This window comes from Bufo gargarizans, unplaced genomic scaffold, assembly GCF_014858855.1.
Source record: "Bufo gargarizans isolate SCDJY-AF-19 unplaced genomic scaffold, ASM1485885v1 original_scaffold_998_pilon, whole genome shotgun sequence".
Lineage (NCBI taxonomy): Eukaryota > Metazoa > Chordata > Amphibia > Anura > Bufonidae > Bufo > Bufo gargarizans.
Genome location: NW_025334788.1, coordinates 228,911 through 241,184, shown reverse-complemented (window position 1 = coordinate 241,184; position 12,274 = coordinate 228,911).

The following is a 12,274-nucleotide window of genomic DNA, read 5'->3' as shown; positions in this document are numbered from 1 at the left end:
GCTTCCTTTAAGTATTTAGGTGTCCAAATAACCCCTGATACTAGGGATTATGAAAGCCTAAACCTGACGCCACTACTAAACAGATTCAAAGATAAAGTGAACACGTGGATCAAGCTGCCACTTTCCATGGTAGGTAGGACCAATCTTATTAAAATGATTTTGATGCCCCAGTTGCTGTATCTCCTACATAATGCTCCTTGCTGGGTACCGATCCGATTTTTCTGAACGCCCTGTTTAGGGACTTAATTTGGAAGAAAGGGGTCCCCCGTATTAAACTTGGCACTCTACAGCGACCAAAAACAAATGGAGGTCTGGCCGTACCGGACCCGTGGCTATATTATCTATCGAGTCAGCTACAACATATCAGAGGATGGGGAGATATAGAGAAAGTGAACACGGTAGGAAAAGTAGTGAGATTTATTGTAGGACGGACATGCTTGATGTCTGCACTGGAGGACGGTACCTTTCGTATTAAAGGGGAACGATATGGAGTACTGAACACCATCCACAAGGTGTGGTGGAAGGCCAGGGAGGTCACAAAGGTCACTGGGTATACGGCGTATACCCCAATTTAGCCTAACCATATGTACAAAGAGTTGGATAAGCTTGCGGAATTACGGGTGTGGAATTCATATAACCTGAATAGAATGTCTCAGTTGTACTCTGAGGGTATATTGAAAGAATTAGTTACAACAGGAATTTAATATCCCTAAGAAATTATTTTATTTGTACCTACAGCTCCGACACGCCATAAAAACGCAAGACAAGGCTGAAAAAGTTGCCCCTGCTCCAAAACACAGTATTATAGAACTCGCAGCGACAAGTGTTACCACCAATGGTGTTATTTCCCTTCACTACAGTGTATTTATTGATATGCAAGTTAAAAATACACCTTTACAACTATTTGACAAGTGGAAGTCGGACATATCGGACCTCACTGAGGAACAGTGGGAAAAAGTGTTGGAAGACTGCCCGTCGCTGGCTGTCAGTGAAGCGCAGAGAGTTTCCCAATTGTACTTACTACATAGAGTTTACAGGACGCCAGTAGTCTTGAAAAAAATGAGGTATAGGGACAATGACCGCTGCCCAAGATGCGACACATCCAATGCGGACTTGATCCATCTCATGTGGAATTGTCCGAGACTGAGGCGGTATTGGACAGGGGTCATTGAAATAATAAACACTGTGTTTGAAATACGCCTTGACGTTACACCTTTGATATGTGTGTTGGTTTTTTTTGAGATATTGCCGGGCATGGCAAAAAAGAAGCTGGCTATTGGACGGATACTATATCAAGCTAGAAAAAGCATAGCTTTCTACTGGATAGATATATTGCCACCGACGGTGAGGGAACTGGAGGCTAGGGTACACAATCTGGTTCAAATGGAGAAGTACGTCTATCAAAAGAGGGGGTCCATGAAAAAGTTTGAGACAGTGTGGTTTTCCTGGATGCAGCATTACAGTGGAGTATTTAGCCCATAGGTCAGTTATGCTGTAAAGTATTGTTTCTAGTTACTAAGAGCAAGGATGTTATGTGTATGAAGCGCTTGGATGATAAATGGTGATGAGATATATATGAGTACGAGATGGGTATGTGATGTATGGCGGGTGGGGGAGGGAGCTGGGAGGGTAGGTTGGGTTGCCTTTGTTCTCAAATATGCTTGTGAAAATCAAATAAAAATATCTGATAAAAAAAAAAAAAGAGGTATTCCCATCTGAGACATCGGGGGAATATCGCTCCCACCTCTGGGACTTGCACCTACACAGAGAAAGGAGCCCTTAAAGTAGTGGAGGGCGCACTGTGAATGCCCAGCTGCCTCTCATTCATTTTTATGGAGCCGACGAAAATAGCCGAACACTGGCTCGGCTATTTCTGACCGCCCCATAAAAATGAATGGGAGGGATGGCCGCGCAAGCGCAGTGTGCTCCAATTCACTTCTAGGGGGAGAGCACTTGGTGGTGGTCGAACCCAGATAAACCTGGAGTCCTCCAGGCACCACCTTACCCGCTCCGTTCTTGATATAGGTGCAGGTCCCAGCGATTTGGCTGCTTTGTCGAACTTCGACAAGAAATTCAATTTATTAATAAGTATGGAGCTGGTGCAATGACTGGGAATGGCGATTGCACCAAACATTCCCCCCCGTCACTTAACTCCTCAGATGCACTGATTCAACACTGATTGCGGCATCTGAGAGTCACATTCAGCCTATTAGGGGGTTAATCAGGGGTTAAAAAACAAAACATACTCCGCTAATCCATTTGAGGTGAGGACGTGGCAAGTAACAGGTGTGGACAATATAAAAATCATACCTGAAACCAGATAAAAAGGGTAGAAGTTGACTCATTCTTTGGATTGTGTGTCTGTGTGTGCCACACTAAGCATGGAAAATTAAGATGAAGAAAGAGAAGAAAAGAACTGTCTGAGGACTTGATAATGTGATATTAGTCACATTATCAGATGACATTAGCCCACTTTGGCTGGGACCATTAAGGATGTACCGTAATTTAATAATCCACCATTGTTCTCCTACAGGAGATCCATGAGTTTGAGGGATCAACTGGTTAGGGCTGATGTTGGAACTAAAAAAGCATTGAGACAGTCTACTTTGACACGACCTGGATTGGGATGTTTTCCATGTCTAGGTTGTGTCAACTGTAGATATATGTGCAAATCTACTGCATTTATTCATCCATCTACAGGTGTGAATTATCCTATCTGCTTCCATTTGACATGCATCTCTGATCATGTGATATAAGTATTATCTTGTCTGTGTAATATCTTATATGTCGGGTAAACTTCTACGGATTTTAAATCAAGAATGAATAACCATCGATTAAGTATTCGACAAAAAAGAGTGGATTTGCCTGTTTCTAAACATTTTGCAGATTTTAATCATAAAGAAAGAGATCTCAAATGCTGGCTTATTGATTATGTACCAATGCCTAGGAGGGGGGGGGGGGAATAGGGTTTCATTATTAAAGAAAAAATAAATATGATGGATATATACCCTTAATTCTTTAAGACCTCATGGCCTTAATGCAGACTTCAATTTAGGATAGGTATTTAGAAGTTAGCTTGCCCGGTCCAACTGTATGTCCGTTTATGTCTGTAGCCTAGAGTTAGGTTGTAATGTAATTATTGTATTACAATATATAGAGGATATATGTATAATAATTATTTTTCTCTCTTTTTCTCTTTTATACATTTCTATATATAGATGGTGGTGGCGAATGACCAGGGACTTAGTGATTGATGGACGTTGTGATGCACAATCAACGCAACTTCAACACCAGATTTGTTTACGAGGCGTCTTTTTTGACATGCGTTTCTTATCTGTGATGATATGGTTGTTCAGATTCCTTAAGTATGAGTGTGAAGATACAAGGAGATCCCTCATAATGTTGCAGGATCAGCAGGGTTAACACTGTGTGGAATTGCTGGTGGCTCTGCTCTTTCAACACATGGTTCCCTGTATATGATTCAACAATTGCTACCTCACGGTGACTTTTGTTGGCACAGTTGATCCTATAAGCAACAGTGTGTTTTGTGTGTGATTAGTATGGTTTTGCCATGGTTTGAGTGATATTTGCACAGGTGGGGGCGCTGTGTTACAGCGCCTGTGCTTTACCTCTTCCAAGGTGGCGATTGTTGAGTAATCGTGAATACTGCGCATGCGCTGGTCACTATGACGCTGCTATATGACACTGAGATGATGAGCCGCCTGGAGCATGCGCACTGGAGGATCGGGGACGCCGTGCACAGCGGTCGATCCATAATGGGGTTGTGTAAGTTTCCTTGGCATGTGTCTTCAATTATGCCCACCATCATGTGTTCCGAATTTTTTCCACACACAGATGAATTGGAATAATTGTTTTTAACCATTTAATGATGGGAGCATTTTTAAAATACTTTATGTACAAATGGATTTTGTACTATTCATGTATTAAGAGTTACCACATTGTTCTTTTTATATGGCATTATGAATTTATTACACATGTTTTTTGGATAAATTGCAATATTTTGATGTATTCATTGCTACACATGCCAGCATGGGTTAATGGCTGGTTCATTATGTAAACACTTTTGATGTGATGATGTCACTTCCTTTCACCACATACAGTCCTGATCAAAAGTTTAAGATCACTTGAAAAATGGAAAAAAATCTTAATTTACATTGTTGGATCTTAACAAGGTTCCAAGTAGAGCTTCAACATTCCACAAGAAGAAATGAGAGTGAGACAAACCATTTTTTGAGCATTCAATTAATTGAAAATAACGATTAAACTGAAACAGGCTGTTTTTCAGCTGATCAAAATTTTAGGACCACATGCCTTTAAAAGGCCAAATCTGTGCAAAGATGTGGAGTCATTGTCATTTATTGGTGGAAATGCGTGGTGGCACTAAGGGGTTTAATTGTATAGGAGGCTTCACAGTGGATGTGGTTACCCACTTTGGATTGTTTTGCATGTCTCGTAGATAAAATCTGCCATACCTCCGGTTACATATGAACTAAGTATATATTCCCCAGCATCCCCTGGACTGGGGTTCTCTATTGTCAGAGTTAGTGGCATATTAGATTCAGTCTTCCCAAGCCAAGAGCAACTACCGGTCTTTCTAATGGTCATACGGGTAAGGAGTGGTTTACCATTTTTATCCACTCGATCAAGTGCACTTGTGGGTTTATATCCCCAGTCAGGGCCTCTGGTCCAGACAACAGAGCCCCAATATGCACAATCCTTTCCCCAATAATCATCTGTTACACATATGTATATTGCTTGGGCTTTTGTAGAGCCATCCATATAAGCATTACATTGCCACCCTGGGCTTGGACAGGGCTTCACTATGTTACAGTAGTCAAACTTAAATACCGCCATATGGACAGCTGAGGAGTTATACCAAAATATGGTGTTGACCTATGAATCTTCCTGTTCTTGTGTAATGGCTGTCTGGACTGCATCATGGACGATCACTGTTTTAGACTGAGGTCCAGACGATTGGAGTAGAATCAATACAACAATACAACATAAAAGGATATACATGATCATTAAGATCAGTGATCTTCCTCTCCCGAGATTTTGACTCGTTTGCAATGGGATGCGTGTATCCAGGTAGGTTTTCCCTCCAATTTCTTTTTTTTTAAATCTTTATTTTTTGAAAATCTTTATTTATGTCATTTTTCAATAACAAGACACGTATAACACAATCGAGTACATCAGAGGGTAAGGTACAAAAATAAATCACTAGGACATTTCTCTGATTTGCAAGCGAAATGGTTATAAGACCCACCCTAAGACCACAGGGTGGCCTGGGAGACAAATAAAAGGTAACCGTATAGATATAGCAAGCTACAGTCATCTAACTCCTCCAATCAAGCTGAATGTAACTGTTACCTTATGCACAATTCAGCTAAAGGACATATCTCCTTCTATTGGTCTTATTCCATATTGATCAGTGCAGTGTGCAATGGACAAATAACGATAACAACAACCCAAAAATAAAAATAAACTAAGGTTCATAAATAAGGGTCAGTCAGGATCTCAATCATTTAAGCAAATATCTATTACTTACATAAAGTACACCTCTATCTCATATGAACTGTTAGGGATGACATTGCCTAAATTATCAATAATGTGGAAAGGGCACATCTGATGGATCTACCTTTAAACCGAAGCATGCCTCTCTGCCATGTGCGAGAGCCAAGGTTGCCATATTTTTAGGAACTCACTCCTTTTGTTGTTCTCCCACCCCGCCAATTCTTCCATTTGACACAAAAGGTTTGTTTTTTCATACCACATGGTCAAAGTGGGTGGATCCGTTTCCCTCCATTTAATTGGAATAAGGAGTTTTGCAGCAGTGATCATATGTGTGGCAAGAGAAGTTCTATTTGGCCTGAAAACCTTCTCGGGATGCTACAATAAAATCAGGGGCAGGTCCACCAAATGTGCCTGAAGTGCCTCAGAGCCGGCAGGTCCACCAAATGTGAGAAATGTTACCCACTCCATTAGAACATCTCCAACATTTATTAGAAGGAATCAAGTTAATTCTGTGTAGGAAGTCCGGTGTGCTATACCATCTGGTAAGTATCTTAACTGAATTTTCTTGGACTCTTACAAGATAAACACATATCTTCCTTCAGGATTAACTATTTTAGCTAGCACAACTATAGGAATGTTTTTACTGATCCCTATTGAAACTCCCCTTGCTGCTGACGTATAAGTAGCATGATACCAGTTAGTAAAATGTTTGTTCACCAAGTTGGGTACATGGAGATGTCTGAAGTGGGTTTCTTGAAGAAACGCTATATCTGCTTTCTCTTTCCTAAGCATATGGTATATTTGACTGTGTTTTTGTGGTATGTTCATCCCGTTCACATTTAGTGTCACAGCTGTGACCTTAGCCATTTGAGAATTGTTTGAGGTTAAAAGCGAGCATTGATAACATGATCCTAACCGACTTAAAAAATAAAAAGTAAAAAAAATAAAAGTGAACCAAACATAGGTGTCAGCCTAAAATAGAGGTGGAAACACCCCAGAAACAAAAATCTGTATATAAATGAGGCAACACACAGAAAAATGCATGTTGGGGGTAGTAACTTAGTGGTGAGAGCCAAGGTCAAATTCGGAACACCACCACCACGGTTTAAGCTGAATGTAACCCGCCTAAAGCTATATAATAAAGAACTGGATTGAGGGCCATGAGATATCTTTTCAGGGGGGGCTAAAATAATGTCATATTGACTAAGCGGTGTCATTGCCCAATCACCCCCAAAATTCCACCCCAAGGCCTACAATTATCTATGTGATTTATAGAGATAGTGACCCTGCCAGCTACATAATCAGGTGTGAAAGGTACTGTTAACCATGAACTGTGCATACTTCTATATCCTATTGTAGGAAATTGATGTAAGCCCAAACAGTAAGTTAAATACAACTGTTAACTGATAATTATGCTAATAAGTCAAATCACTCGGACCTAAAAAGCAAAGGGTTAAAGCATTTTCACAAGAGTCTCACGTGGAGGACGTCAATCAGCTGGATCCGCTCTCTTCTTTGGAGACTTGAATTTCGTCACCCGGTTCCATGGAGAAGGAATGGTTAACTGGGGAAGCTCATCAAAGTCTGCAACCGGGAGCCAAGGTGGGATGTCCATCGGCGCGATATCAAGTGCTTCCCAGATCTTGTGTAGATCATCAGGGTGTTTCACCAGGATCTGTCTCCCGTTTATGGTGGTGCTCAGGGCAAATGGGAACAACCATCTAATGGGATGCTTCCTGGATCTCAGCTCCGATGTCAGTGGACGAAGGGCTCTGCGCTTGGCCAAAGTGCTTGCAGCCAAATCCTGGAATAATAAGATCTTATTGTTGTCAAGCAGGATTTCTTCCTTATCCCTCGCTGCTTTTAGGACTTCTGCAGTGTCCAGGTAATTTAGCAAAGCACAAATAGTGTCCCTAGGAGGGTCTCCTGCCGGAGGTCTCGGCCTCAGTGCTCTATGCGCTCTTTCGATTGTTATAGTGGCCGCGCGATCAGACCCCAGCAACATGGCGAATATGCAACGGACCGCTTCCATCAGGTCTTCTGCCGGAACCGATCGGGTATGCCTCTCAGCCTCACATTTTTTCTCCTTCCCCGATTTTCTTGATCTTCAAGATACAGGTAGGCATTGTTAATCTGTGAGTGAAGCGTTTGCAGTTGAGATTGCATCCCTTTACTATGCTGTACTATTGCAGCTTGCGATTCCTCCAAAGCCTCCACTCTGTGCCCCATGTGGTTTACCTCCGATTTTATATCAGCCAGCTTCTTCATTACTGGTGTTAAGGCTTGTGCTAGAGTGTGCTTCAGGAAGTATCTGGTAATGGGCATCGGGTCTTCCCCACCTTGTGCTTCAGAATGAGTGCACGAACTCGCGCCATCAGAATCTTCCTCCTCATGAACCGCATCGCTGTAGTCTGCAGACACCATTTTGCAGCGCTCGACCGTTAGGGATAACTTCTTCTGGAAGTATTTATTCATATCCTCCGGGATTTCTTGACCCGTGGGGTGGCCTCTGGGTCCCTGCTTCTTTCCTTGCTGAGTTTGCCCATGATTTGGCAGGTGAAAGCGATGTTTTAGCTAGTAAGCCGGGTAGTGTGGTGAGGAGCTCTGAGTTCAAGCGTCCTGCACCATGCTCCCTTGGCTCCGCCCCCCCTCCAATTTCACTGAGGTGGGTGTTGTGAGCAGGATCAGGTATGGACCTTCAAATCTGGGTTAAAGGGTAGACCTCACATGCTTCCTCACCACTACCCATTCACCTGGTTTCAATGTGTGAGTCATTCAAATCGTTTATATCTGGAATAGAAGAGAATACTGATGCATGTATGTTAGACAATTGTTTACATAAGGTTATTACATATTTTGCAACTGACTCATAATGCATTTGAATTTGTTCTGGGAAGTATTGTCCAAGACAAGGCCCTGATCTGAACAAAATCTCACGTGGTGTGAGTTTATGGGGAGGTTTTGGAGTGTGCCTGACAGAAAAGAGCACAATAGACAATGTATCCAAAGGAGCCCTGTCTCCCTAGTCATTTTCAATAGTTTAGATTTCAGTATCCCATTTAAGCGTTCCACTTTTCCGCTCGATTGCGGTCTGTAGGGTGTGTAATAGGCTAGGTGTGACCCTATCACCTTCCAGACTTCCTGGGTTAAGCTAGCAGTGAATGCTGGGACCTGATTACTCTCAATGAACTCAGGTACTCCGAACCTACAAACAGTTTCCTTCATTTGTTTTTTAGCAGTTGTTGCAGCTGTCTGATTTCGGACGAGGTAGGCTTCTGGCCACCCAGAGAACAAGTCTACCACTACTAGCACATATTAAAACCCTTGACACATTGGCATCTGGATGTGGTCAATTTGAATTCGTTGGAATGGGTACTGGGCCTTGGGGAGAAATTGTCACCGCCAGTTCTGTGAGGAGGTCTGGCAGACGTTCTTCTCTATCTCTTGTATGATGTTATTTGTTTTGGTTTCACTTTCTCATCTCCTTTCCTTCTGCCAGTTGTTACTTATTTAGACTAATCGTCTTCCTTTATATTCCCTCCCACACTGCCTCACTTTGTGGTTTATACTACTTCCTGGATGAAGTGTTCATTGCTGGAGGCTGCTTCTGCTGTTTGCTCAGATAAGTCCTTTACTTTATTGTGTTTCCTTGCTGGCTTGATTCTAGGTGACCCTGACTCCGTCCGTATTAAGCGCAGGGAGTTGGTGGTCATGTCCCCTCACTATTATAGGGTTTTCAGGTGTCACACAGACTTAGGTATGTGGGCATGCAATCGTCTACCATCGAGACCCTTGCATGGGCATAGCAGTCAGGGAGAGCTCTTAGGGTTTTATAGGGCTCACCTATATGCTCCTTAGTTTGGGATCAAGCCAGTCGCTCATTTATTCATAAGTTCCAGCTATCTGCAAACTTCACCCGTGACAGACATTTAGTTGGTGTGGGCTCCGTTCTTCCTGGATTACATTGTGCACAGATCAGGCAATATTGGCATGTTCTAACCACAACTGGGGTAATTCCTGGTGCTACCCAGATTTTGTCAATCAGTTCTTTCATGATGGTTTTAGACACATGAGTAGGGCCATGAGCCAGACTAGCTACCATGGGGTATAGACTTCTGGGAAGGCACACTCTTTTCCCTTGAGTCCATAGTCCGTTTTCTTCCTTGATAGCAGCTTCTTTCTTCCATGTCCCTTTTTCACCTGGGGTGGCCTGTTCCCGCATTTTCTTCAGCAGGTCCCACGTAACAAGTTCTTCAGTGGATTCTTCAGTGACCGACATCACTGGGGAGGGCAATGTCACATCTTCTCCTTGTATAGCTGCCTTTTTTGCAGCCTGATCAGCTAGGGCATTTCCCCTAGCTTCTGGGGTGTCTGCCTTTGCATGAGCCTTTATTTTTACAACTGCCACCTGATCTGGCAGCAATACGGCTGCCATAAGGGTTGATACTGCCATAGCATTTTTTATGGGGGTTCCAGCAGCTGTTAGAAAGTCATGTGCCTTCCATATGGCTCCAAAGTCGTGGACCACTCCATGGGCGTATCTTGAGTCAGTATAGATGTTGGCTGTGGATTCTTTAGCCATAGTACATGCTTCTGCTAGAGCCAGTAGTTCAGCCTCCTGAGCCGATTGATGTGGGCTCAGTTTCTTGGCACATAGGACTTCAAATTCACTGGTGACTGCCATGCCAGTATGAAACCTTCCTTTGTCATCAGCATACCTGGAGCCGTCCACAAATAGGATCCACTGTGGATTTGTCAGTGGAGTTTCAGTGATATTGGGCGGAGTCCCTACTTCAGCTTCCATCAGTTCTAGGCAGTCATGGTCTGTGTTTTTATAGGATGAGTTCCTTGCTGTTCAGAGTTCTTCTTCTTGTAAGTCCTCTTCTGCCCGCATGTCTATTAAATCCAGTTCTTTTTTCCTCCAATTCATCCCACTCCCCCCTTGGAAGAGGAAGTAGGGCTGCGGGATTTATTATATGACACCTTTGGATTGTAATATTATCTAGGAGAAGGAGGCTGCACTGGAGTCTAAGGTGACACAAAGTTGTAAGATGTTTTGGTTGTGTTTGTTGCAATATGGCAGATATATCATGTGGAGCCAGGATTATAAGTGGATGAGCTAACACAATATCAGATGTAGTGTCAAGGAGCAGGCTAGCTGCATGGACAGCCTTGACACAAGAAGGAGCAGCTCGATCCACAGGGTCTAATCTTTTGGAATAGTATCCTATAGGGCGATTTCGGCCACCATGTGCTTGGGTGAGGACTCCAGTGGCATGGCCTTTCTTTTCCATAATGTACAACTTAAAGGACAGGCTGTAATTAGGAATGCCTAGTGCAGGAGCAGCTGATATGACCTTTTTTAGTTCACAAAATGACTGGTGTGCTTCAGGCGTGAGAGTAAAGGGTTTAGAAGCATCACGTGGAATACAGTCATATAATGGCTGCATGAGGATGGTAGCATCTTGGATCCAAGGTCTTCAATATGACTTGAGAACTAGGAAAGTCTGCAGTTGGTTGGGGGTCTCGGGAATTTGAATGTTCGTGATAGTTTTAAGTCTGGCCTCAGTCAGATGTTTACAACCTTTGGAAATGCAGTGTCCAAGAAATACAACCTTGGGGAGGCAAAATTGAAGCTTACTCCTAGAAACTTTGCAGCCTACTGTGGATAGGAAATGGAGAAGGGAAATTTACATTTTCAGGGCCACTTCCTGTGAAGGGGGACACAGCAGAAGGTCATCCACATATTGTAATAACTCCACTTGTGGGTATTCAGCTTGCCATGGTGTGAGCACCGTTGACATGGCTTTTGTGAAACAAGAAGGACTATTCTGTGCTCCCTGTGGTAACACTGTCCATGTATATTGATTATTCAGATGTGTAAAAGCAAACAAGTATTGGGGGTCAGGGTGTAGAGGGACTAAGAAGAATGCATTTGTAAGGTCTATGACAGTGAACATTTCAGCTGTTGGTGGAATGCCTGAGAGTAGCGTGTGTGGATTGGGCACCAACGGGGTGTCTAAGATGGTGCACTCATTAACCACCCGTAGGTCATGGACGATCCTATAAGCAGGGGGTTGACCTTTTATTCTCTTTTTCCTAATGGGGTACAATGGAGAATTACAGGGAGAGGATGTTAGCTTAACTGCTCCATTTTCCAATAAGTCTTTGACCTGATGTGAGATAGCATCTTGTTGGGCACTAGACAGTGGGTATTGAGCCTTATAGGGCAACACATTAGGATTTTTGAGAGTTACCACTACTGGAAGCCTACCAATATCTGCAGATCCTTTTGCCCATAAACTAAGTGGTAATTGATCAAGCTCAGGGGCTTCAGCTCCTGAGCTGTCCTTAACCTCTGCCTGTACTGTTTGCAGAGCCATAAGTGCACAAGTTTGTTCAAGATTTAGGCCGGTGGAGAGAGTAACAGTGCCGTCTTTGTGGAATTGTATATTGGCCTGTAAGAAATCAGCTTCAAGTAAATTGAGGGGGCACGTGCTACTTACAACAAATTGGGATAAAGTTCCCAGAGGCAAGTGTAGCTGAGGACTGCAACTTGATACCTCTAAGGATTTGGTGGTGGGGTTATGTTGGACAACACCTTCAAGTCCATAGCGACTGTTGGCACCATAAGGAATGGGAAGGGGAACTCCAAACCTTCCTCTAGCCCCGCATACCACCCCAACTAACCCCTTCAATAACGACACTGACACCGTTCAACTTTTAACCTTTTATTTTG